At 49.0% G+C, this 24,179-nt stretch overlaps 1 long non-coding RNA gene across 1 annotated transcript; it reads left to right on the top strand.

Annotated features, from left to right (window-relative positions):
• The first annotated feature begins 5,769 nt into the window (after positions 1–5,769).
• Positions 5,770–23,119, top strand: LOC132346083 (uncharacterized). Its single transcript, XR_009495773.1, has 2 exons — positions 5,770–6,114; positions 22,800–23,119. It is a non-coding gene; the product is annotated as an uncharacterized lncRNA (long non-coding RNA).
• Positions 23,120–24,179: the final 1,060 nt, after the last annotated feature.

Here is a 24,179-nt window from a genome sequence, read left to right as displayed (position 1 = left end):
GGGATGGGGGAACCTGGTGGACTGCTGTCTCTGGGGTCGCACAGAGTCGGACACAACTGAAGGGGCTTAGCAGCAGCAGCAGCAGCAGGTTGCTCATAACTTTCCTTCCAAGAAGTAAGTGTCTTTTTATTTCATGGCTGCAGTCACCATCTGCAGTGATTTTGGAGCCCATGAAATATTACCATATGTAAAACAGATCATCAGTGGGAGTTTGATGTATGACTCAGAAGCCTGGGTTCTGTGATGACCTGGAGGAATGGGGTTGGGGGGAGTTGGTTCAGAAGGGAGGGGAGACATGTATGCCTATGGCCAATTCATGTTGATGTATGACGAAAACCATCACAATACTGTTAGGTAATTATCCTCCCATGGAAATTTTTTTTAGAAAACTGTAACAACAGCAACAAAAAGATGGAAGGAACCTTGGGACTCCCAGCAGTTCACAACAGCTTGCTGCAGCTCTGTCTTTTTTGGACTTTTTAAATTTATTTATTTTAATTAGAGGCTGATTACTTTACAATATTGTATTGGTTTTGCCATACATCAACATGAATCCTCCACGGGTGTACACGTGTTCCCCATCCTGAACCCCCCTCCCACCTCCCTCCCCGTACCATCGCTCTGGGTCATCCCAGTGCACCAGCCCCAAGCTTCCTGTATCCTGCATCAAACCTGGACTGGCGACTCGTTTCATATATAATATTATACATACTTCAATGCCATTCTCCCAAATCATCCCCCCCTCCTCCACAGAGTCCAAAAGACTGTTCTATACATCTGTGTCTCTTTTGCTGTCTCACATACAGGGTTATCGTTACCATCTTTCTAAATTCCATATATATGTGTTAGTATACTGTATTGGTGTTTTTCCTTCTGGCTTACTTCACTCTGTATAATAGGCTCCAGTTTCATCCACCTCATTAGAACTGATTCAAATGTATTCTTTTTAATGGCTGAGTAATACTCCATTGTGTATATGTACCACAGCTTTCTTACCCATTCACCTGCTGATGGACATCTAGGTTGCTTCCATGTCCTGGCTATTGTAAACAGTGCTGTGATGAACATTGGGGTACACGTGTCTCTTTCAATTCTGGTTTCCTCGGTGTGTAGGTGGCCAAGCGATGGATGGGGAGGGGAAGGACACTGAGGCACCTGCTCACTCGCCTCAGCCCCGGCATCTCGTCAACCTGGATTTATTTTTTTGGAGGGGACCCTGTAGCATGCAAGATCTTAGCTCCCTGACCAGGGACGACCCCTCCCTCCCCAAAGTGGAAGCACAGAGTCCTACCCACTGGACCACCAGGGAATTCCCTTAAGTATCTTCACTAGAGGACTTCAACAATATCTGACAAGGTCCAATGCTGAACTCAAGAATCATTCTTAAGAGAGGGTTTTCCATGGTCTCAGTTTTCCACTTTGCAAGGGGTTGGCTCTGGCCGAATCTGGCACCTCAGCTCTGACTCCAGAGGGCTTGGCCACCTGCCCTTTCCAGGGAGGCATAAACCAAACCTGTGAGTCCAGCCCAGGCGCCTCACACCACAACGTGCATGGGAGATGCCATGTGAAATACACCTGGGTCAATTCACCAGTGATGGTGGATGGGCAGCCGCCACCCACGGCACAGGGGCCTCGATGTTCTCAACTCGGGGTCGCAGACGGGTGGTCACAAGAGGACAGCCCCATGAACTGCTGACGGTGTTACAGGAACCTTTCCATTGGACCTGGGGTATTTCCCTTTTTCTAAAAATGCAGTGTGCTAAAACTATTTTAGGAATGGAGTTAATATGGCTCATTCATAATACAGCATCTTCCTGTGTTTCTGGGTGTGATATCTAAATGCTGGCTTCTCTCATTCTCTCTCATACCCTCTCACCTCTCCGTCTCTGTTTTTTAAAACAATTTTACTCTACAAATATGTCCATGATATTTTTAACAAATGTCTTGGGCAATTGGTAAATATGTATGTGTGTGTGTGTGTGTGTGTGTGTTCCATCGCTTCAGTCATGTCCCACTCTTTGCGACCCTACAAACTGTAGCCTACCAAGCTCCTCTGTTCATGGCATTCTCCAGGCAAGAATACTGGAGTGCATTGCAGGGCCCTCCTCCAGGGGACCTTCCTGACCAGGGATCGAACCCACAATTGATGCTTTTGAAGTGTTGTGTTGGAGAAGACTCTTGAGAGTCCCTTGGACTGCAGGGAGATCCAACCAGTCCATTCTAAAGGAGATCAGCCCTGGGATTTCTTTGGAAGGAATGATGCTAAAGCTGAAACTCCAGTACTTTGGCCACCTCATGCGAAGAGTTGACTCATTGGAAAAGACTCTGATGCTGGGAGGGATTGGGGGCAAGAGGAGAAGGGGATGACAGAGGATGAGATGGCTGGATGGCATCACTGACTCGATGGACATGAGTCTGAGTGAACTCTGGAAGTTGGTGATAGACAGGGAGGCCTGGCATGCTGCAATTTATGGGGTCGAAAAGAGTCGGACACGACTGAGCAACTGATCTGATCTGATCTGATGTGAATCTGAAGCCAGCCGGGAGGCTCAGACACCCTTCCCTGACTCCCCTGACCTAGCAGGCTTCCAAATCTCTATCCTGAGAGCTCATAAACGAGCACTGCACTGAACATTAACCCTTCTTGTCTGTTGTCCCCAGCAGACAACAAACCCCTTACAGCCAAGGATTGTCTCACCTATCTGTCCCCAGCACCTTCCATAATACTTGGCACTTAGTTGGTGCTCAGTGCTTTTTTGTTGGATGGATGAGTAGATGAATGGATGAATGGATGGGTGGGTAGATGAATGGATAGATGGATGAGTGGGTGGATGGGTGGATGGATGGATGAGTGGGTGGACAGATGTTAGGATGGATGGATGAGTGGATGGGTGGGTGGATGAATGGATGGATGAGGGAGTAGATGGATGGATGAGTGGTTGGGCGGATGTTTGGATGGATGGATGGACGGATGAGTGGGTGGATGGATGGATGGATGGATGAGTGGGTGGATGGATGGTTGGATGGATGGATGGATGTTTGGATGGATGGACAAGTGGATGGATGGGTGGATGAATGGATGAGTGTGTGGACAAATGTTTGGATGGATAGGTGAATGGATGGGTGGGTGGGTGAATGGATGGATGAGTGGGTGGATGGATGTTTGACTAGGCAGATGGATGTTTGGATGGATGGATGAGTGGATGGATGGGTGGATAAATGGGTGGATGGATGGATGAGTGGATGGATGGATGGGTGGAGGAATGGATGGATGAATGGATGGGTAGGTGGATGAATGGATGGATGAATGAGTGGATGGATGGATGAATAGGTAGATGAGTGTGTTGGGGAATGGGTGGTTGATGGATGGAGGAGAAAGAGTAGTAACATTCATGATGTGCCATTCAGGTGATGATAGCAGCCATAGAAACCCCTATTACTGCTTTCACAGCTATGTTATATTTTGAAAATCTCTCTCTGAGAATGATCTCAACTGAGAATGACCTGGTGCCTCCATATATGGTAGAATGGTTCATTCTACCAAATTACCTCATCCAACATTTTGACAAAACATACTGCACTGCTCACATCCTAGCACACCCTAATGAGTGATTTCTGTGAAACTTATTAGTTTGCATTTTTAAAAGAGGTCCACTTGTCTGATCAGTGTTCATCATTGTGGCCTGGGGGTTTCCAACCAGTAGGCTATAATGCAGTCATCTAAGGTCAATAGATAGCCTACAGAAAGGCAATCGCTTTCCCATTCATCACGCGGCAGACCACCAAGAGAAATGAACGCTGGATCCAGTGGGACTCAGGACAGCCATCATCTCCCACTGCTAATGCTTCCCTGAAGGTCACTTTTGTTTTTATTGTCGTTTAGTTATTACGTCATGTCTGACTCTTTTGCAACCCCATGGACTGTAGCTCACCAGACTCCTCTGTCCATGGAACTTCCCAGGCAAGAATACTGGAGTGGGTTGCCATTTCCTCCTGCAGGGGATCTTCCTGACCCAGGAATAAAACCTGTGTTTCTTGCAATGGCCGGTGGATTCTTTACCACTGAGCCACCAGGGGAGCCCCGAAGGTCACCTTAGGCTTTCTTTAGCCAACACGATGCACACCTCCTTTTACATGTTTTGATTATATAATATGATCTTTCTTCTCTTACAAGGAAATAAAGTATTTGGTGTCTTCTCAACAAATGCTTGAGTTACAATCTTCCTAAATCACAACTTCATGTTTTTTCTTCCTCAAAGTCCTGAAGTCATCTCTAGAAGGAAGACTTGAAAGCTAAATCTCATCCATAAAAGTTGCTTTGAGCAGATCAGACTCTGCTTCCCTGCACTCCAGCATCAAGGAAAACCAAAGACAAGAAAATAAGAAGGTAAATTCCTCAAACCACACTGTCCCTCCCAGAGCTGGGTAAACAGGGACAGGGCCAGCGTCAGCACATTTTAGGTCTCTGTTCCAGCTTCTTCCCCACGGGCCAAAACTTGTTTCTCCAAAAACTTGTTTTTCCACTTCTGTAGACGCAGAGTGAACAGTTTATTCCCTCTCTTTTTGGACTCCGATTATATGATGGCACAACCACAACAACAAAACCATCACTCAGTAGTACATTTACATACAGGTACAAGGAATTCCACATCTGTTATTTCACTTAATCTTGCTCAGTTGCCCAGTCGTGTTCAACTCTTTTTGACCCCATGGACTGTAGCCTTTCAGGCTCCTCTGTCCATGGGATTCTCCAGGCAAGAATGCTGGAGTGGGTTGCCAGTTCCTTCTCCAGGGATCCTGACCCAGAGATGGAACCCTCATTTTATGCATTGGCAAGCGGATTCTTTACCACTGTGCCACCTGGGAAGCCCACTTAATCCTTATAGCCCTGCAAAATCAGTAGTATTAGTCCCATTTTCTAGCTGAGAAAACAAGAGGCTCAAAGATTATAACACTTAGTCCTAAATGACATGGCCAGCTATTAATACAATGATAATATTGAACTGAAAGCTATACTGCCAGTTACATGTTAAACTCTGGGAGACAATCCAGCAAATTCATGTTGACAGGGAGAAATGGAAACCACAACCACCCATCACTACCCATGCGGTGACGGGGTCACTAGGCTCCAGCCGGGAGGGGGCAGCAGAAGCTTAGCCAAGGAGCCGAGACCAGCAGGGGCTCAACAGCGGCAGACGATGAAGGAAACCAGCTGACGTGGGTCAGCGGGGTCCCGCCACTAACTCCAGGTCTGGCTGAGTCTCTCCCCCGACTGGCCATCAAGCAGGGCATCCAGCAGCCCAGCAGCAGGCAGAGATGAGGCAGGCTGGCCAGAACCTGCCTGGTCCAGGGACACTTGTCAGCTGCCTAATCAAGGGGCCCAAACCCCTGAGGAGCCCATACCCTGTCCACTGCGATCCCCCCTCTGGCCTCATCTCCATCCCGCGGGACTTCTTTCTCCCCAGGCATAGGCAGGGATTTCTTGGGACCAGGGTGGTGTCTGTCACACACCTCCTATCTCACGTGCTGAGCACATGTGAGCTCAGTTGGCATCTGATAAGTGATGGAACTCAGGAATCCCCTTTGTTTACTGTTCCAGCTGCCCTGCCCCCACCCAGAGGCGGGGAGTTGGGGCGTCCTGCAGGCATCTGTACCTGCACTGGTCCCCACCAGACGCACCTCTTCACCTTCACCTTCACCTGGGAGAGCGGCTGGAATCTTTATCCACCGCTTCCTTCCCTGAGAGCTCAGTTGGTAAAGAATCAGCCTGCAATGCAGCAGACCTGGGTTGGGAAGATCTGCTGGAGAAGGGATAGGCTATCCACTCCAATATTCTTGGACTTCCCTTGTGGTTCAGCTGGTAAAGAATCCACCTGCAATGTGGGAGACCTGGGTTTGATCCCTGGGTGGGGAGGATCCCCTGGAGAAAGGAAAGGCTACCCACTCCAGTATTCTGGCCTGGAGAATTCCATGGACTGTATATCTATGAGATCACAAAGAGTCAGACATGACTGAGCAACTTTCACTTTCACTTTCTTACTGGAGCCACTTTTCACCCAGCCTCCTCCCCAGCCCTGCCAGGTGACCAGTCTTATCTCGACAAAAATGCCCCAGGTAAGCGCCGCTCCATGTGAAGCCACCCCAGACTTAAAGCCTTCACGCAGCTGTTGGTTTGGCTCAGGACGTCGTGGGTCAGGAGTCAGGGAGGGCGAGCAGGGATGGTGTATCTCAGCTCCAGTGAGCTGTCCGCTGGGCGCCCAAGGCCGTTCCTGGTCACTGGACACAGGCTTTGCCCACCCCCATGGGCATCTCCAAGTATCCCACTCCTTACAAGACAGGTGCTTCCAAGAGGCAGAACGCCCACCATTCAGTGGAGGGCAGCGCCTATGTTAGCCAGCAGGGTTCTTGGATTCTTGACTCAGTAGAAATTCTTAAGAGGCTCTGGATCTGGAAGATCCCCTGGAGGAGGAAGTGGCAATCCACTCCAGTATTCTTGCCCAGGGAAATCCCACGGCCAGAGGAGCCTAGCGGGCTATAGTCCATGGGATCGAGAAGAGTCGGACACAACTGGGTGACTGAGCAAGGATTAAATGAGATAACAGATACGGAATTCCTTGCATCTGTGTGTAAATGTGCTCCAGAGGATGGTTTCTGCTGTGACTGTGCCATCATATAATCAGAGTCCAAAAAGAGAGGGAATCAACTGTTCACTCTGAGTCTACAGAAGTGGAAAAGCAATTGGGCTGAGCACAAGCACAAGAGACCAGACTGGGAATTTGGATAAGGCTTTACTGGGACCCTGGGACATTTGAAATGACCCTGATGCTGGGAAAGGTTGAAGGCGGGAGGAGAAGGGGACCACAGAGGGTGAGATGGTTGGATGGCATCACCGACTCCATGCACATGAGTTTGAGTAAGCTCCGGGAGGTGGTGATGGACGGGAAGCCCTGGCGTGCTGCAGTCCGTGGGGTCGCAGAGAGCTGGACACGACTGAGTGACTGAACTGAACTGGGACTCGAACTCCAGCAAGAGGGACGGAGAACAAGTAACAGGCTCCCTTGCTCACTCCCCGAGGGAGGTGAGCTGGCTCCTTAAATGGGGTGGGGGAGGAGCAGATGGGTGGGTCAGGCCCAGAAGGGTGGCTGAGGGGGCCTGCCCACCCCCTGGCTGGTGCTGTGTGCAGGGGTCACAGTGTAATACCCTGCTTTTGCTCCCAGCACCGCAGAAATGGCAATAAATCTGTGGCCTCTTTTGTATCTTATTGTTCATACTTGGCCCCAACTGTGCCTGCCTGCAGTTCTCTTTAGTCCATTATAGTTTCTTTGTATCTGTTCCTGGAGGAGAACTTTGTCCAGGCGCAAGCACTCCAGTAAAGACCCAGGGTCCCAGCCTGTCTCACCAGGAGCTGAACCACTTGTCACCACATTCTGTTGGCCCAAACAGTCACAGTGCCCACTCCAACCCCAGAGCCGAGGAGCCAGAGACTCCGCTCTGTCATGGCGGGGGGATGGGCAGGTTCACTACCCACTGCCACCCAATTAGAAAAACCCTACCTGCCTGCATTGCAGCACGCTGCGGTTTCCTTCCAATCCACCTAAAGCTCCATCTGGAAGGACCCCCTGAGAGGTTTAACCCTTCAGCCCAGGTTATGTGATGCCACCGCCCCCTTCTAAGTCCCAGCAATATGCACTGAGGCCCCTGCTTAACTTTCTCCACATTCACACATTCCTTCTCTCACCAAAAAAAAAAAGCAACGAGAAAAATAGAACCTTGTCATATTAATAACATTCCAGTTAGAGCATTAGAGTGTCTCCCCCATGACAATGCAACAGGCAAGACTTCTGTTCAGGTCACTCCTGAGCTTTTCACCTGTGCTGAAATCGCAAAGAGCAGCCTTATAAAATGATCTTTGTAATGAAAAAGAAGCCAAGGACACAGAGAACAGACCGGTGGCAAGAGTGGGGGAGAGGGAAGGAGGTGAGGGGCAGAGTAGGCAAAGGGGCTTAGGAGGTACAAACTGCTCTGTATAAGATCAGCTACAGTGGGGCTTCCCTGATGGTCCCCGGGATAAGACTCCAGGGGCCTGGGTTTGGTCCCTGGTCAGAGAACTAGATTCTGCATGCCAAAACTGAGACCTGGAGCAGCCAAATAAATAAATATTATTTTTAAAAAGCTACAAGAGTATATTGTACAACATGGAGAATATAGGCAATATTTATAATAACTATAAAATATAACCTTTTAGGTTGTAAATCACTCTATTGTACACCTGTAACTTATATAATATTATACTATATTGTACACCTATTATATTTCAATTACCAGCTTCCCAGGTGGCACTAGTGGTAAAAAAAACCTGCCTGTCATGGCAAGAGACAAGAGACGCAGGTTTGATCCCTGGGTCGGGAGATCCCCTGGAGGAGGGCGTGGCAACCCACTCCAGTATTCTTGCCTGGAGAATCCCATGGACAGAGGAGCCTGGCGGGCTACAGTCCATGGGGTCACAAAGAGTCAGACACGACTGAGTGACTTAGCACACAGAGCACATATTTCAGTTAACAATTTCTTAAATAATAAGTTAAGCTGAATCATACACACAAAGAAAGATCTTTACTTCTGTAAGATGCGTAGATGGGAGAAGCCCAAGATGAGAAATCCAGTCAGACAGCTGCCCAGCTGGCCCTAGGACACAGCTTGACCAAGTAATTGATGTCAAACAGGATCCCAAACTCAGTCTGTGGGGTCTTATCCACTCCTGAAAATGCCAGAGGCAGACCACCAGCACCAAAGATGCAAGAGACACAAATTAGTGGGGACCACCACCCCTTCTCTGCCCCACAACAGTGTCTCCAGCAGCCAGAGGAGAACCAACCTTGGGCTGTGCCTTCACCCACTCTGAGCCAAACGGGACACTCACTCACCTGCAACGCCCATCTCTGTGCGCAGAGAGATGAGCCTTCAAGCGCCGCAATGCTGCATAAACCCCTAGGGCATATGAACAGAACACCACGAGTTCCTGAAAGGAAGGGATTCTTGGCCATAATTGCTTTCCAGGTCCTGCTTCCTAAGGGCTGCCAAGACCTGGAGGTCTGTTCTGTGTGCACAGAACCAGTAGAATGAAACCCCCGCACAAAGCCCAAGAGGGCATGCAAACAGATAACAGGGCTGAAAGGGGGGAGAACAGAAAGAATTTGGCTTGAGCATTTTTGGAGCCCCACCAATTCCTTGATTTATAGGTTGCGGTTATCTCTATGCTGTCTTCAAATTCAAAATGTTTTGCTTTTAAACATTCTAGCATTAAAAAAAAAAAAATTGTTTACCCTCTCGGGAGCCACAGCACTCAGCCGTGGCTTTGGTTTCATCGTAGGGTACTTGAGATGACAGGGAGGGGAAAGCAAGATGTAGAAAGATGAGTCTTCAAGAAGTCAGGGAAATGCCAGCTGAGGGCAGGGAATTTCTGAGCTGCCGTGGACCCTGGGGGAAGAAAACAGAGGAAAATTCTCCAGTCTAGTCAGTCTGTTTGAGGGCCTGGATGAAAGATCTTCCAGGCCATCCAGGCACAAGTGTGTGCTTATCCCTTGCTGACCTCACAGTTAACACCTGTAGTAGATTGGATTGTGCTTCCCAGAAAGTCATGTTCACCTGGAAACTCAGAATGTGACCTTGTTTGGATATAGAGTCTTTGCAGATGTAGTTAGTTAAAGTTAAGATAAGATCATTCTTGCCAGGTGGCACCAGTGGTAAAGAAAAAAAATTCTTCCTGCCACTACAGGGGACATAAGAGACATGGGTTCAATCCCTGTGTCGGGAAGATCTCCTGGAGAAGAAATGACTACCCACTCTAGTATTCTTGCCTGGAGGATCCCTATGGCCAGAGGAGCCTGGAGAGCTACAGTCCATAGGGTCGCAGAGTTGGACATGACCGAAGCGACTTAGCGTGCATGCAAGATTAGATTATAGAGGACTTCCCTGGTGGTCCAGTGGTTAAGAATCTGCCTGCCAATGCAGAGGATAGCAGTTCAGTCCCTGGTCCGGGGAGATCCCAGGTGCCGAGGAACAACTGAATCTGTGCTCCACAACTATTGAGCCTGTGCTCTCAAGCCCAAGAGCAACAACTACGGAGCCTGCAATCTAGAGCCCATGCTCTGCAACAAGAGAAGCCACCGCAAAGAGAAGCCCATACACAGCAACTAGAGAAAGCCCTCACAGAGCAATGAAGACCCAGTGCAGCCACAAATAAATAAATAAAATATCCTTATTTCAAAAAACGAGATCACAGGGTAGGCCCTCAATGCAATGGCTAGTGTCTTTCTATGAAGAGGAAAAGACAGACTCAGAGGGCAAGAACAAGGGAAGACAGAAACAGGTTGGAGGGATGTTGCCACAAGCCAAGGAATGCCGGGAGCCACCAGAGGCTGAAAGAGACAAGGAGCCTCCTCCCCCAGAGCCTCCAGAGGGCGCCCAGGATTGTCAAGACTCTGATGTTGGACTTGTGGCTCCAAAATAGCATTATAGTACAGACCTGTTAGAACTTCCCAGGTGGTCCAGTCCTTAAGACTCTGCACTTCCACGGCAGGGGCACAGGTTCAATCCCTGATCAGGGGACTAAGATCCTGCATGCTGTGCAATGTGGAAAAAATTTTTAAAATACAGGTCTGTGTTTTAACCACCCCATCCGTGATGACTTGTTCCAGCCTCCCCTGGGAACTGAATACAAAGCCCAAACCCCCGTGTGTCCAGTCAGCAAAGGGAGGGAAATCCAGAAAGAGAAGCACCCACACACAGAAAGGCAGCCACGCCATCAGGTCGAGAACCATTTGCGTTTTCCCTGCTCTCGGGAGACCCCCAAGGTCATGATTCTCCAGTCTGAACAGGAGTGATTCGATCCATGTCTGGGCTCCACCAAGAATATTCTGCAGGAGAGTCCCAAAGGCATCAGGACAAAGACAATTCCCCTTGGGAGTTTTCCATATGACAGGCACCGTTTGCAAGCTTCATAGGGAAAGAACCAAAGAGCACGTGACCTCTCTTCTGCCCACAACAACCAAGTGGGTGGTAGCTACTGGTACCCCGTGGAACAGCAAGAAGACGGGAGCACCGAGGTTAGAGGTTGCCTTCCAACCTGCCACTTAGAGGTTCTTTGGAGGCTATGCCAGGGTCAAACCCAAACTGTCGGACTCTGGAGGGGAAGGCTCTTCTCTTACTATCCAGGCTAACTGTCCCCAAAGCAGAGGGCATTGAGAAGAAAGCAGGGGCTGAAATCCACATGGGAATTCCCAGTGGCCACTGGTGAAAAAGGACATTCCAGGGAGAGTCTCCCTGTGAACAGGAGAGGGCAGCAAGGAGGCAGAAGGGACAGGGGACAAAGGATTCAGGGACCTGCCGTTATCCATCAAAGGGGATGACTTGCATAACTTGGAACACGGTCAAAACATAAACCACTTGTAGAGTCCTCGGCAGCCTCCACCGTTCAGCAGATAAATTGTGCTGAACCTTGCAGGCTGTCATCCTTCAAGGAGATAGTGAGATGACTGCAAAGGTTAACCACACTCCAAATCGGAACATGGTAGTGCGCCAGAAAAGAAGTGTTGGCTCTTCCTGCCTGGATCTGTGTTTAGTTATGCTTTTCTGGCGCATTTTTAAAAAACAGAAAATACACAGTGTTGACAAAGCTATGACGAACCCAGACAGTGTATTAAAAAGCAGAGATATCCCTCTGCCAACAAAGGTCTGTATAGTCAAACTATGGTTGTTCCAGCAGTCATGTGCGGATGTGAGAGTAGAATCATAAAGAAGGTTGAGTGCCAAAGAATTGATGCTTTTGAATTGTGGTGCTGGAGAAGACTCTTGAGAGCCCCTTGGACTGCAAGGAGATCCAACCAGTCCATTCTGAAGGCGATCAGTCCTGAATGTTTATTGGAAGGACTGATGCTGAAGCTGAAGCTCCAATACTTTGGCCACCTGATGCAAAAAGTTGACTCATTTGAAAAGACCCTGATGCTGGGCAAGACTGAAGGCAGGAGAAGGGGACGACAGAGGATGAGATGGTTGGATGGCATCACTGACTCGATGGACACGAGTTTGAGCCAACTCTGGGAGATAGTGAAGGACAGGGAAGCCTGGCATGCTGCAGGCCATGGGGTCACAGAGTTGGACACAGCTGAGCAAACGAACAGAAACACAGTGTTGAGATTTGTTTTGCCTTCCCTTCTGGCTGCAATCCATCCTGCAGGGCTCGAGGTCTGTCTGCAGGAAGCCAGAGCACAGGCTTAGGACGGGTCTCTGTAAAAAGCAATCTCCTCTTCTCATCCACAGATGTCCTGGGACCCCACGAGGGAGAAAGGGGTCTGGGGTCCTTCAGGAGGTCTTCACACCCAGCAGGAAAGAGGGCAAGGGGCGCAGCTCCACTACGAGGAAGGCAAAGGCATCCAGACCTTGTGACTCTGGACCCCAGAGCCAGGGCAGGTTGTGCAGGACTGCTGGGCCATGTCACCTGCTTCAGTGGCTCGGGACATGCTAGGCTTGCACACACTTCCATGGGCTGTTCAAGGGGCAGGACCAAGGCTCCACCAGGTAAGCACTAGGGCTCACCTGGGGGCAGGAACAAGGCTGACCTGGGGGCAGGACCAGGACTCACCTGGGGAACCAGGAATCACCTGGGGAGAGTACAAAGCCCAGATGGGTCTGGAAACACACCGTGCGACCTACTGCTTGTCAGAGGGCGCTGAGGCATCCCTGACTCCATCTAGCCATACATGGCTTCCTTTTCCCTGAAATCCTCTAGCACATGGAGGCCCAGCATTGTTAGGACTTGTATCAGGACAGAGTCCCATCCTTCAGGCCATAAGGACACGCGGAAGGTTGAATGTTCCCTTTCCAGTAGCGGCAGTCAGAGCAGGACCCAGACCTTTCCCCATCGGTTCACCAACCCCTTGTGGCTCAGCTGGTAAAGAATCCACCTGCGATGTGGGAGACCTGGGTTCGATCCCTGGGTCAGGAAGATCCCCTGGAGAAAAGGAAAGGCTACCCAGTCCAGTGTTCTGGCCTGAAGAATCCCATGGACTGTATAGTCCATAGGGTCACAAAGAGTCGGACGCTACTGAGCAACTTTCACTTTCACCAACACCACTTCTGTGCCCAGACTCACACCCAGGATGGTGCTGTTCTGTGTTAAGCCCTGGAGGACACAGCAGCACGGAGGTTACATGCAGCTGCTCTGGGCTCCGGGGGAGGCAGGTGCAAGTCTGCCACACTCTGTGCATCTGGCGGCAAGTCACTCAACCTCTCTGAGACTTGGCACCTTCAGCAGGACTTATCTTGAGTGGTCTTGTCAGGATGGATGGTGAGAGAAAGCTTAGCTAAGTGCCTGGATCACACCAGGATTCAACAAGTACAGTCAAGAAATAAATCATCAGTTCCCTTTCAAGTTGCTGCAATGGAAAAATCCAAGTTCCCTACTGGAATGTCCACTCAAGAGAACCTGAGTGGAGAATCCCAGAGAAGGGTCAAAGGAGTGACTCGTGGCTATTCCACGGCCCATCATTCCACCCTCCTCGCCAGACTGAGACCGAGTCGAACTGTGCTTTGTGCTATCTCCCTGGCTCTCCCCGGTGCCGCCCCGGCAACCAGGGCCAACCTTGGCGCTGCACAGCGTGGAGAGAGAAGACTCCCCAAATACAACTTCACTTTTTTTCCTGACCCTGAAAAGTTTGGGAACACCTCCCCAGAGCCGAAACAGTCCCTCCCGGAATGTGGTTAAGGGGAAAGCCAACCCACCCCCACCCGACCATCTTGACTTTCCAGACTGTAATGTCAGTCTCCTGGAGGAATTGCTCAGCGCAAGCAACTTCCTCTAAGTCTAGAGTCTTAAGTCCTTCGCGCATCCATCCTTCAAAAAAAAAAAAAGAATTGGGATGAAGCAAAGCAGGCTGCCCACCTGACCGTGGTCAACACAGGAAGTCCTGCTTGTGGGCACCTGATTCCAGAGTGAGCATCTTACCTTCTTGGCCTCCAAATACTGGGCCCTGGGCTAAGTGCTTAACACGCATTAACTCATGAGATTTCCCACAACCCCTGATGAGCAAGGTTTAATTATCCCCATTTTAGAGATGAGGCAACTGAGGCTCAGAACATATCAGGAACCTGCCCTGGCTTCATGGCTATTAACAGCAAGAAGGAGAGCCAAGAAGCTGGTCTACCCTCAGAGTCAGCGCTCACACAAAGCACCCAGGATGTCCTTCCCACGTGTGTTCAGATCCCTCGATGTCCATGCACCCACAGTCCTAAAGCTAACAGAAATTTCTGGAAGCTCTGAAGGCCTGAATGGCAATAATCTGTCCATAAAATGCTTGTTTCTGGTGGGGAGGGCCGTCAGAATGGCTGGCCGCCTCATCTGTCACCCCTAATTAGGAATGTCCCCATTATTAAGACACAGGAAACTGAAGCAGCCACTTCTAATTATTTAATTAGCAACCCATTGAGCTTCTCACCACCCTGAGACAAATATTTGGGGCATAATTAAATGCCATCATGTCTTCCGTAAAGTTGCTCTCATGTGAGCTAATTCAGCATGTAAAATAAGAAGATTATGCATATTAGGTGAAAAAAATGGAAAATCTTATAGAAAAAAAAAAAAAAGAAGCAACTTCTGCTTTCTAGAAGAGTTCTCTTTTCAGAGAGGGGGCCCCCTACCTCTGCTCGGATAGAGCGCAAGACCCCATGCAGCTGAGAACCGGAGGGCTCACCGTTTCATCACTGAGTTTGATCCAGATTGAAAGTGAAAGTGAAGTCTCTCAGTCGTGTCCGACTCTTTGCGACCCCATGGACCGTAGCCTACCAAGGCTCCTCCATCCATGGAATTTTCCAGGCAAGGGTACTGGAGTGGGTTGCCATTTCTTTCTCCTGAGGATCTTCCCAACCCAGGGATCGAACCCGGGTCTCCCTCATTGCAGGTGGATACTTTACCATCTTACTCAACAGCACAAATCCTTGCAACATACCACACTGTGACTAGTGCCTGGCGGTGCACTCCCTAAGAAACCAAAAGCAGAAGACGAAAGACTGTACCCCGGAGCTTTGAACTGTGGTGTCAGCATGAGAAGGGAGGAGGGCAGCAGAGACCCCCCCAAGACACCCTGACACCTTCACCTGATGTTATCGAGTTGAGTCAGCAGGATCCCCGGCCTGGCGACACCCTAAGTAAGCCAGCTCGGCTAATTTACCCTGAGGATCAGAGCGCATCAGTATGGGGCAGGATGGGGGTGCAGGGCTGCGGGACTTCACCCTCCACTTGCTCTCCGAGCTCGGGCTGAGGGGCGGGGGCCACTGACAGTGCCTAACAAAGGGCTGACCTGCTCGCGCTGCGTTTTGAGAAGATTCCTCTCAGAGCCGAGGAGTCCGGGAGGATGAGCAAGGCTGATCACCCAGAAAAGGGCCACTGGATCGCAGCTGGAGGAAGGACAAAAAGTGAGGAGGGACTGAGCGAGGCCTCACCAGGACGCGGGAGGGGAGGAAGAGGCAGGAGCTGGGGTGACACGGAACGTGGAGACCACGTGACTGGTGTGGCCAGTCTAAGGGCGATTCGAGGTCAGTTCAGCACCGTCCCTCCCTCTCAGACTTCCAAATGCAAACTCTGCGTTCAACGAAAGCCCTGGGAAGCATGGGGTTTCAACCCTCCGCAGAGAAACTCGTCCTTTGATTCAGAGACAACGCGATGCTGAATGGACCCTGCATCCTCGGCTGATCCCCAGGATGCTGGCTTCCGGCCCAGGCTGAGAGCCGGTCAGGACAGGAAACGCGCTGGGGAGGTTCTTCCAACTTTGCCAAGCGGTAGCTGCAGACCTTTGTCATCACACTGCTGCTGCTGCTAAGTCGCTTCAGTCGTGTCCGACTCTGTGCGACTCCATAGACGGCAGCCCACCAGGCTCCTCTGTCCCTGGGATTCTCCAGGCAAGAACACTGGAGTGGGTTGCCATTTCCTTCTCCATGTCATCATGCTAACCTCTGGCTTTTCCGTTTTATTTTGAAAACAAGTCATTTATGGAGCTAAACCAATTTCTCGTTTTACCTTTGCTGCCAGTGGACGCAGCCTTCGATGTTTCCCTGGGGCCAGGACAGAGTCAGTTCTCAGTCTTTTCATCAGAAATGTTTCTTTTCTTTTGTAACTGTTCTGCTACCCTGTGCGTTTACCTTTAGAAGCTTATCCAAGCTTTTCTGAAAGTGGGCAAGGATGCTCTACCCTGTGCAGCTGCCTCTGTGTGTCCAAGAGCTCGGAGCAAGGAATCAGACACACAGGAAGCCCACTGCCTGGTGACCCCACCTCACACGCAGTAAGAGCAAGGTCCCTGTGTGGGTCCCATTGTGTTCCCTGAAAGGTATGTTGAGGTCTTAGCCTATGGGTACCTGTGAATGTGACCTTATATGTAAATAGGGTTTTTTGAAGATAAAGTCCTACTGGAGTAGGCTAGGCTCTTGATCTAATATGACTGGAGTCTATAAGAAAAGAGACACAGAGGCAGGGGTCCACAGGAATGCACCGGCAGGACATGGACAGTGACAACCACACAGAGGGATGATGGTCGTGAGACGACGGGGTGTGGATGGGTGGCGGAGGGCAGAGATTAGAATTATGCTGCTGCAAGACAAGAAATGCCAAGGATGGCTGGCAGCCAGCAAGGGAGCAACCGTGGCCTTATAAGACCTTGATTTCAGACTTCTGGTCTCCAAAATGGTGAGAGAACACATTTCTGACGCTTTCAGCCACCCAGTTTGTGATCTTTTGTTACAGAAGCCTCAGGACACTGATACAGTCCTTCATGCAGGAGCAGACGCCGCCCTGCCCCCAGGCTCCATATTGGCCTCATGTGCTTGCTTGCTCTCCTCCCTAGGGTCTCGGAGACCACCAGGAGTCTGGCAGCTCTTCCCCAACATCCGACACATGTAGGACTTGTTCCTTCATATCTTTCAGACCTGCTCAGACCTCACCTTCTAAGGGAAGCCCTCCTGACTGCTCTCTATATACAAACCACCCACTCCTGCCCTCTGTATGCTACAGTGCCTACCTGTTACAGACTGAACTGTCTCCTACCCCCAAAATATGCTGAATCCTAAGGCAATGGCACCCCACTCCAGTACTCTTGCCTGGAAAATCCCATGGACGGAGGAGCCTGGTAGGCTGCAGTCCATGGGGTCGCTAAGAGTCGCACATGACTGAGCGACTTCACTTTCACTTTTCAATTCATGCACTGGAGAAGGAAATGGCAACCCACTCCAGTGTTCTTGCCTGGAGAATCCCAGGGACAGTGGAGCCTGGTGGGCTGCCGTCTATGGGGTCACACAGAGTCAAACACAACTGAAGCGACTTAGCAGCAGCAGCAACCCCTATTTACTCAGAACCTTATTTTGTGATAGAGACTTCACAGAAGGAATCAAGTTAAAATGAGCCCATTGTGGGGGGTGGGGGGCGGTCCACACACCATATGGGGGCTTCCCTAGTGGCTCAGACAATAAAGAATCCACCCACAGTGCAGGAGACCTGGATTCAACCCCTGGGTTGGGAAGACCTCCTGGAGAAAGGAATGGCAACCCACTCCAGTATTCTTGCCTGGAGAATCCCAGGGACAGAGGAGCTTGGTAGGCTACAGTCTATGGGGTCCCAAAGAGTGGGACACAACCGAGCGACTAACAAAACGACAAGCATGACTGTGTCCTTGTGTAAAGGAAAGACACCCACAAAGGAGAGGGGACGTGAAGGCAGTGAAAGAAGATAACATCCACAAGCAGGAAGGAGGCCTGGAGGAGCTTCCCCTTCACGGCCTTGGGAAGAACCGACCCCGTCGGCACTGATGTCGGACTTCCGGCCTCCGGCACAGAGAGGTGACACAGTCCTGTTGTTTAAGCCGCGCAGTCTGCGTATTGGCAAAGGCAGCCCTCACAAACTAACACACTTTCTGATCTGCTACATGCTTCCTTCTTCTTTCTTTGCTCCCTCTTAGAATCCAACCCCACGTGGGCAGGGACTTTTTACACTGTATTTACTCTGGTCATCACGCAAGTGCTTGCAACAATGTCTGGTATGAAGCAGCTGTGTGATAAACACCTGGAATAAACGAATGAATGTGTCCACTGCTCCCTCCGTGACTGGCACCACACTTACATCAGGTACGATCCTGAGCGATTATTTTTTCCTGCTGACACTAAATACGTGATGTCTTCTAACGCACCACTTGCCTGACTCTCCAACACCAGCTGGTGGCCAACAATTCAATTCAATTCTGACACTGTCTACCTAGAGTCAGTGAAAGGGGTCCTTTGGTCCCTAAGACTGTCCCCACTTCAGACATCAGTCACAAGTCCTGGGCCACCCAGTCTTCTGACAAACGGCTGTAAATCAGAGGCGCCCGAGGCCCCCTCTGCAGGTTTGATAATCCTCTAGCACAACTCACAGAACTTCAGGAAGGTGCTTCCTCTACTACTGTTGTTGTTGCTGTTTAATCACTAAGTCGTGTCTGACTCTTTGCAACTCCCTGGACTGTAGCAAGTGAGACTCCTCTGTGCATGGGATTCTCCAGGCAAGAATGCTGGTTCAGATTCAGATTAGTCGCTCAGTTGTGTCTGACTCTTTGCGACCCCATGGACTGTAGCACGTCAGGCCTCCCTGTCCAAACTCATGTCCATTGAGTCAGTGAAGACATCCAACCATCTCATCCTCTGTCGTCCCCTTCTCCTCCTGCCCTCAATCTTTCCCAGCATCAGGGTCTTTTCCAATGAGTCAGCTCTTCGCATCAGGTGGCTGGAGTACTGGAGCTTCAGTTTCAGCATCAGTCCTCCTAATGAAACCCAGGACTGATTTTCTTTAGGATGGACTGGTTGGATCTCCTTGCAGTCCAAGGGACTCTCAACAGTCTTTCCAACACTACAGTCCAAAAGCATCAATTCTTCGGCACTCAACTTTCTTTATAGTCCAACTCTCACATCCATACATGACTACTGGAAAAGCCATAGCCTTAACTAAACAGACCTTTCTTGGCAAAGTAATGTCTCTGCTTTTGAATATGCTATCTAGGTTAGTCATAACTTTCCTTCCAAGGAGTAAGCGTCTTTTAATTTCATGGCTGCAGTCATCATCTGCAGTGATTTTGGAGCCCAGAAAAATAAAGTCTGACACTGTTTCCCCATCTATTTGCCATGAAGTGATGGGACCATATGCCATGATCTTCGTTTTCTGAATGTTGAGCTTTAAGCCAACTTTTTCACTCTCCATTTTCACCTTCATCAAGAGGCTTTTGAGTTCCTCTTCACTTTCTGCCATAAGGGTGGTGCCATCTGCATATCTGAGGTTATTGTTATTTCTCCCGGCAATCTTGATTCCAGCTTGTGTTTCTTCCAGTCCAGCATTTCTCATGATGTACTCTGCATAAAAGTTAAATAAACAGGGTGACAATATACAGGCTTGACGTACTCCTTTTCCTATTTGGAACCAGTCTGTTGTTCCATGTCCAGTTCTAACTGTTGCTTCCTGACCTGCATACAAATTTCTCAAGAGGCAGATCAGGTGGTCTGGTATTCCCATCTCTTTCAGAATTTTCCACAGTTTATTGTGATCCACACAGTCAAAGGCTTTGGCATAGTCAATAAAGCAAAAATAGATGTTTTTCTGGAACTCTCTTGCTTTCTCCATGATCTAGCGGATGTTGGAAATTTGATCTCTGGTTCCTCTACCTTTTCTAAACGGTTCACATACTGCTGAAGCCTGGCTTGGAGAATTTTAAGCATTACTTTACTAGCATGTGAGATGAGTGCAACTGTGCAGTAGTTTGAGCATTCTTTGGCATTGCCTTTCTTTGGGATTGGAATGAAAACTGACCTTTTCCAGTCCTGTGGCCACTGCTGAGTTTTCCAAATTTGCTGGCATATTGAGTGCAGCACTTTCACAGCATCGTCTTTCAGGATTTGGAATAACTCAACTGGAATTCTATCACCTCCACTAGCTTTGTTCGTAGTGATGCTTTCTAAGGCCCACTTGACTTCACATTCCATGATGTCTGGCTCTAGGTGAGTGATCACACCATCGTGATTATCTGGGTCGTGATGATCTTTTTTGTACAGTTCTTCTGTGTATTCTTGCCATCTCTTCTTAACATCTTCTGCTTCTGTTAGGTCCATACCATTTCTGTCCTTTATCGAGCCCATCTTTGCATGAAATGTTCCTTTGGTATCTCTGATTTTCTTGAAGAGATCTCTAGTCTTTCCCATTCTGTTGTTTTCCTCTATTTCTTTGCATTGATCGCTGAAGAAGGCTTTCTTATCTCTTCTTGCTATTCTTTCTTATCTCTTCTTGAGGTATTTCAAATCCTAAAAGATGATGCTGTGAAAGTGCTGCACTGATCATGCCAGCAAATTTGGAAAACTCAGCAGTGGCCACAGGACTGGAAAAGGTCAGTTTTCATTCCAATCCCAAAGAAAGACAATGCCAAAGAATGCTCAAACTACCGCACAATTGCACTCATCTCACAGCTAGCAAAGTAATGCTCAAAATTCTCCAAGCCAGGCTTCAGCACTACGTGAATGATAAACTTTCAGATGTTCAAAAATGCTGAAATGGATAGCCATTTCCTTCTCCGGGGGACCCTCTCAACCCAGGGATTCAAACTGCACCCTGCATTGGCATGCAGATTCTTTACTGCTGAGCCACCAGTTTATTAGAGGATACAACTCAGCAACGGCCAAATGACAGAGAAGCCTGGGGATGTGAGGTGGGACACAGAACTTACACACCTTCTCTGGGGGTGCCACATTCAGCAACTCGATGTGTTCAGCAATGTGGAAGCTCCCTGAACCCCGCTGCTCAGGAGTTTTTACAGAAGTTCCATTACTTGCAAGTATAATGATTCAGTTACTGGTCATTGGTCATGACTTTAAGCCCCCTGCCTGTCTTCTCTCCCCAGAGGTTGCAGGGCAAGGCTGAAAATTTCAGGCTTCTAATCCCAGTGCAGTCTTTCTGGCAACCAGCCTCCATTCTGCAGAGGTAAATACAAGACCAAGAAACATATAAAAAGATGCTTGATATGATTAGCAGATGCAAACTATTATATACAGGATGGATAAACAACAAGGTCCTACTGTATAGCACAGGGACCTATACTCAATATCCGGTGATAAACCATAATGGAAAAGAATATGAAAAAGAGTATTTATATGTGCAACTGTACAGCTGACGCTAAAATTAAAATTACAACACTGTAAATCAACCATACTTCAGTAAAAATCTTTTTAAAAGATGCCCAATATAAATACTAATTAGAGAAAGATAAAACCCTGAAATATTTTATAGCCATCAAATTGGAAAATATTCAGAAGCCTAATGATGTCAGATATAAAGCCCCATGGGATCATTTACACATGAGTATGTGGAGGATAATTTGCTATAATCACTCTGAAAAGAAAAGGCTTCCTGTTCAATCCACCAGTGGTGTTTCTAGGAAAAGAAGAGAAAAATTCACGTGGAAGTGCCCGAGGGAAAATGGCACAAGGGTAGTTTATTGCACTGTTTGTCATAGAAAAAAATACACACGGGATAACCTTACTAAAATACATTTTGAAAACAGGTAAAAAATATGGATTCACATATAAGGTGTTAATAGAATTTTCAAATGCCATTCTACTGCTGCTGCTTCAGTCGTGTCCGACTCTGTTCGACCCCAGAGACAGCAGCCCATCAGGCTCCCCTGTCCCTGGGATTCTCCAGGCAAGAACACTGGAGTGGGTTGCCATTTCCTTCTCCAATGCATGAAAGTGAAGTCACTCAGTCGTGTCCAACTCCTAGCGACCCCATGGACTGCAGCCCACCAGACTTCTCCATCCATGGGATTTTCCAGGCCAGAGTACTGGAGTGGGGTGCCATTGCCTTCTCCAATGCATGAAAGTGAAAAGGGAAAGTGAAGTCGCTCAGTCATGTTCAACTCCTAGCGACCCCATGGACTGCAGCCTACCAGGCTCCTCCGTCCATGGGGTTTTCCAGGCAAGAGTACTGGAGTGGGGTGCCAATGCCTTCTCCGATGCCATTCTAGGTAAACACCAATTGGAGATGATGGCTCCCCCTGGGTGAGGGACAGGACAACAAAGGGATAGTGGAAGGATATACCAGGAGCTTTGTCTGCATGTACGTTCCTTTGCTTCTGAAAGAAACAGGAGGCAGCTATGAAAAAATGCTGGAACTCACTAGAGTTGGGTGGTAAATGTGCTGTTTGTCATAAAGTTTTCTGAATACTTGACATCATTCATATTTTAAGAAAACCATTCAGCAGTATGCCTTTTAATATAATGACTCTTTTTCTCTCTAGCAGTACCTATTTTACTGCCACAGCACACACACGCGCGCGCGCACACACACACCCCGTCACCTCTCGCATCGTGGGCTTTACACTGCCCGAGCGTGCATGTGTGCTCAGTCACTCAGTCATGCCCGACTCTTTGCGACCCCCTGGACTGTAGCCCTCCAGGCTCCTCTGTCTAAGGAATTTTCCAGGCAAGAACACTGGCTGCTGAGTCACTTCAGTCGTGTCCGACTCTGTGCGACCCCATAGATGGCAGCCCACCAGGCTCCCCCGTCCCTGGGATTCTCCAGGCAAGAAGACTGGAGTTGGAAATGGGTTGCCATTTCCTCCTCCGGGTTACACGGCCCGGGCCTCTGTAAATGGGGAGAAAAGGATGGACTGACTGTTCTCCAGGTTTCTGCCCAGCAGCAGATCATATGAAATATCTTCTCTTTTCAAAATGGGCTACCTCCCGTTGACCACTAGGTGGGACACCAGCTTGCCAGTTGCTGAATAAACAACGATGCACAAAGCGTGCTGGAAACAAGCCTCTGTTTTTGCATGGAGGACCACCATCAGAGAGCTCTTCGTGGAACAGCTTCACCGTGTGCTTTCCGAGTTTGGAAGCCACACTCCTTTGAACTGCCGCTGATGGCACTTATTGAAGAGTGCAGTGAGTAATGCGTTGCGAATTTGCACACATTTAAACATATATTCGATGCATTGAAGTTGTCTTTGGTCTGTAATTGTTTTTTTCTAGCTAACTGTGGTTGGGAGAGGAATTAAAAAAAAAAGAAAAACAGAAAGTAGCATTCTCTGGTATCAATTACATGCCAGGAAGCAAATGACAGCTTTGTCTCCCGTGCCCCTCCGGCATGTCCTTGAAGAAGCATCGTTTCATAGTTGCAGAGGAGAAAGCAAAGACTCTGAGATGCCTCGTGCTTCACCCAGCGTCCTACACGTGAGCAGCAGATGGAAGCCTTGAAGCCACCTCTCACTTCCAACAACACTTGCCCTCTGCTGTCGTATGCCCCATTCAGGATGCCTTCGGAGTGAAAGAGAGAGAGAGACAAGGTGACAGAGAGAGAGAGGATGCAGAGAACATATTGAGCATAATTTAAACACTTGTAGGCACAGCCATAAAGGAACAGATTATAAGATAACAGACAAAAAGTCAGTCACCTCCAAGTTCTGCCTGAACCAAGATCCCCAAATAAAATGAAAACTACTGTAGCTTCTTCTTCCCACAAAATGAGTTTTTAAAGGTGTGAAAGGTCTAGAGAGCCATTTCTATACATCTAGAGGGAAAAGAAGGCCCTGGTGTGGTCTTTTGAGGGGCTTCCCTGGTAGCTCAGATGGTAAAGAAGCCACTTGCAATGCAGAAGACCCAGATTCAACCCCTGGGTCAGGAAGATCCCCTGGAGAAGGGAATGGCTACCCACTCCAGTATTCTTGCCTGGAGAATCCCATGGACAGAGGAGCCTGGAGGGCTACAGTCCATGGGGTCACAGAGAGTCGGACACGACTGAGTGACTAAGCACGAGCACATGGTCTTTTGACTCCAGATGTCAGATTCTTACAAGCAGTGTGTGCATTTGTGTGTGTGTGTCTGAGAGAGAGAGAGACAGAGATGGGGGGTGGGGAGAGCTGCCATAGCAAAGTAAGAGGCTTAAAACAGAGGCTCATTCTCATCCTGGAGGCCAGAAGTGTGAGATCAAGGTGCCGGCATGGTTGGTCTCCTCTGAAGGGCTCTCTCCTTGGCTGGTAGACGGCCACCTTCTCCCTGCATCTTCACATGGCGCCTCTGTATGTCTCTGTGTCTGAATCTCCTCTTCTAATAAGGACACCTGCCGGGAGCCGGCATAT

The sequence above is a fragment of the Bos taurus genome, chromosome 1, assembly GCF_002263795.3.
Source record: "Bos taurus isolate L1 Dominette 01449 registration number 42190680 breed Hereford chromosome 1, ARS-UCD2.0, whole genome shotgun sequence".
In the NCBI taxonomy this organism is placed as follows: domain Eukaryota; kingdom Metazoa; phylum Chordata; class Mammalia; order Artiodactyla; family Bovidae; genus Bos; species Bos taurus.
The sequence above is the reverse complement of the archived record's forward strand: the minus strand, read 5'-3'. Positions and strand labels throughout refer to the sequence as shown.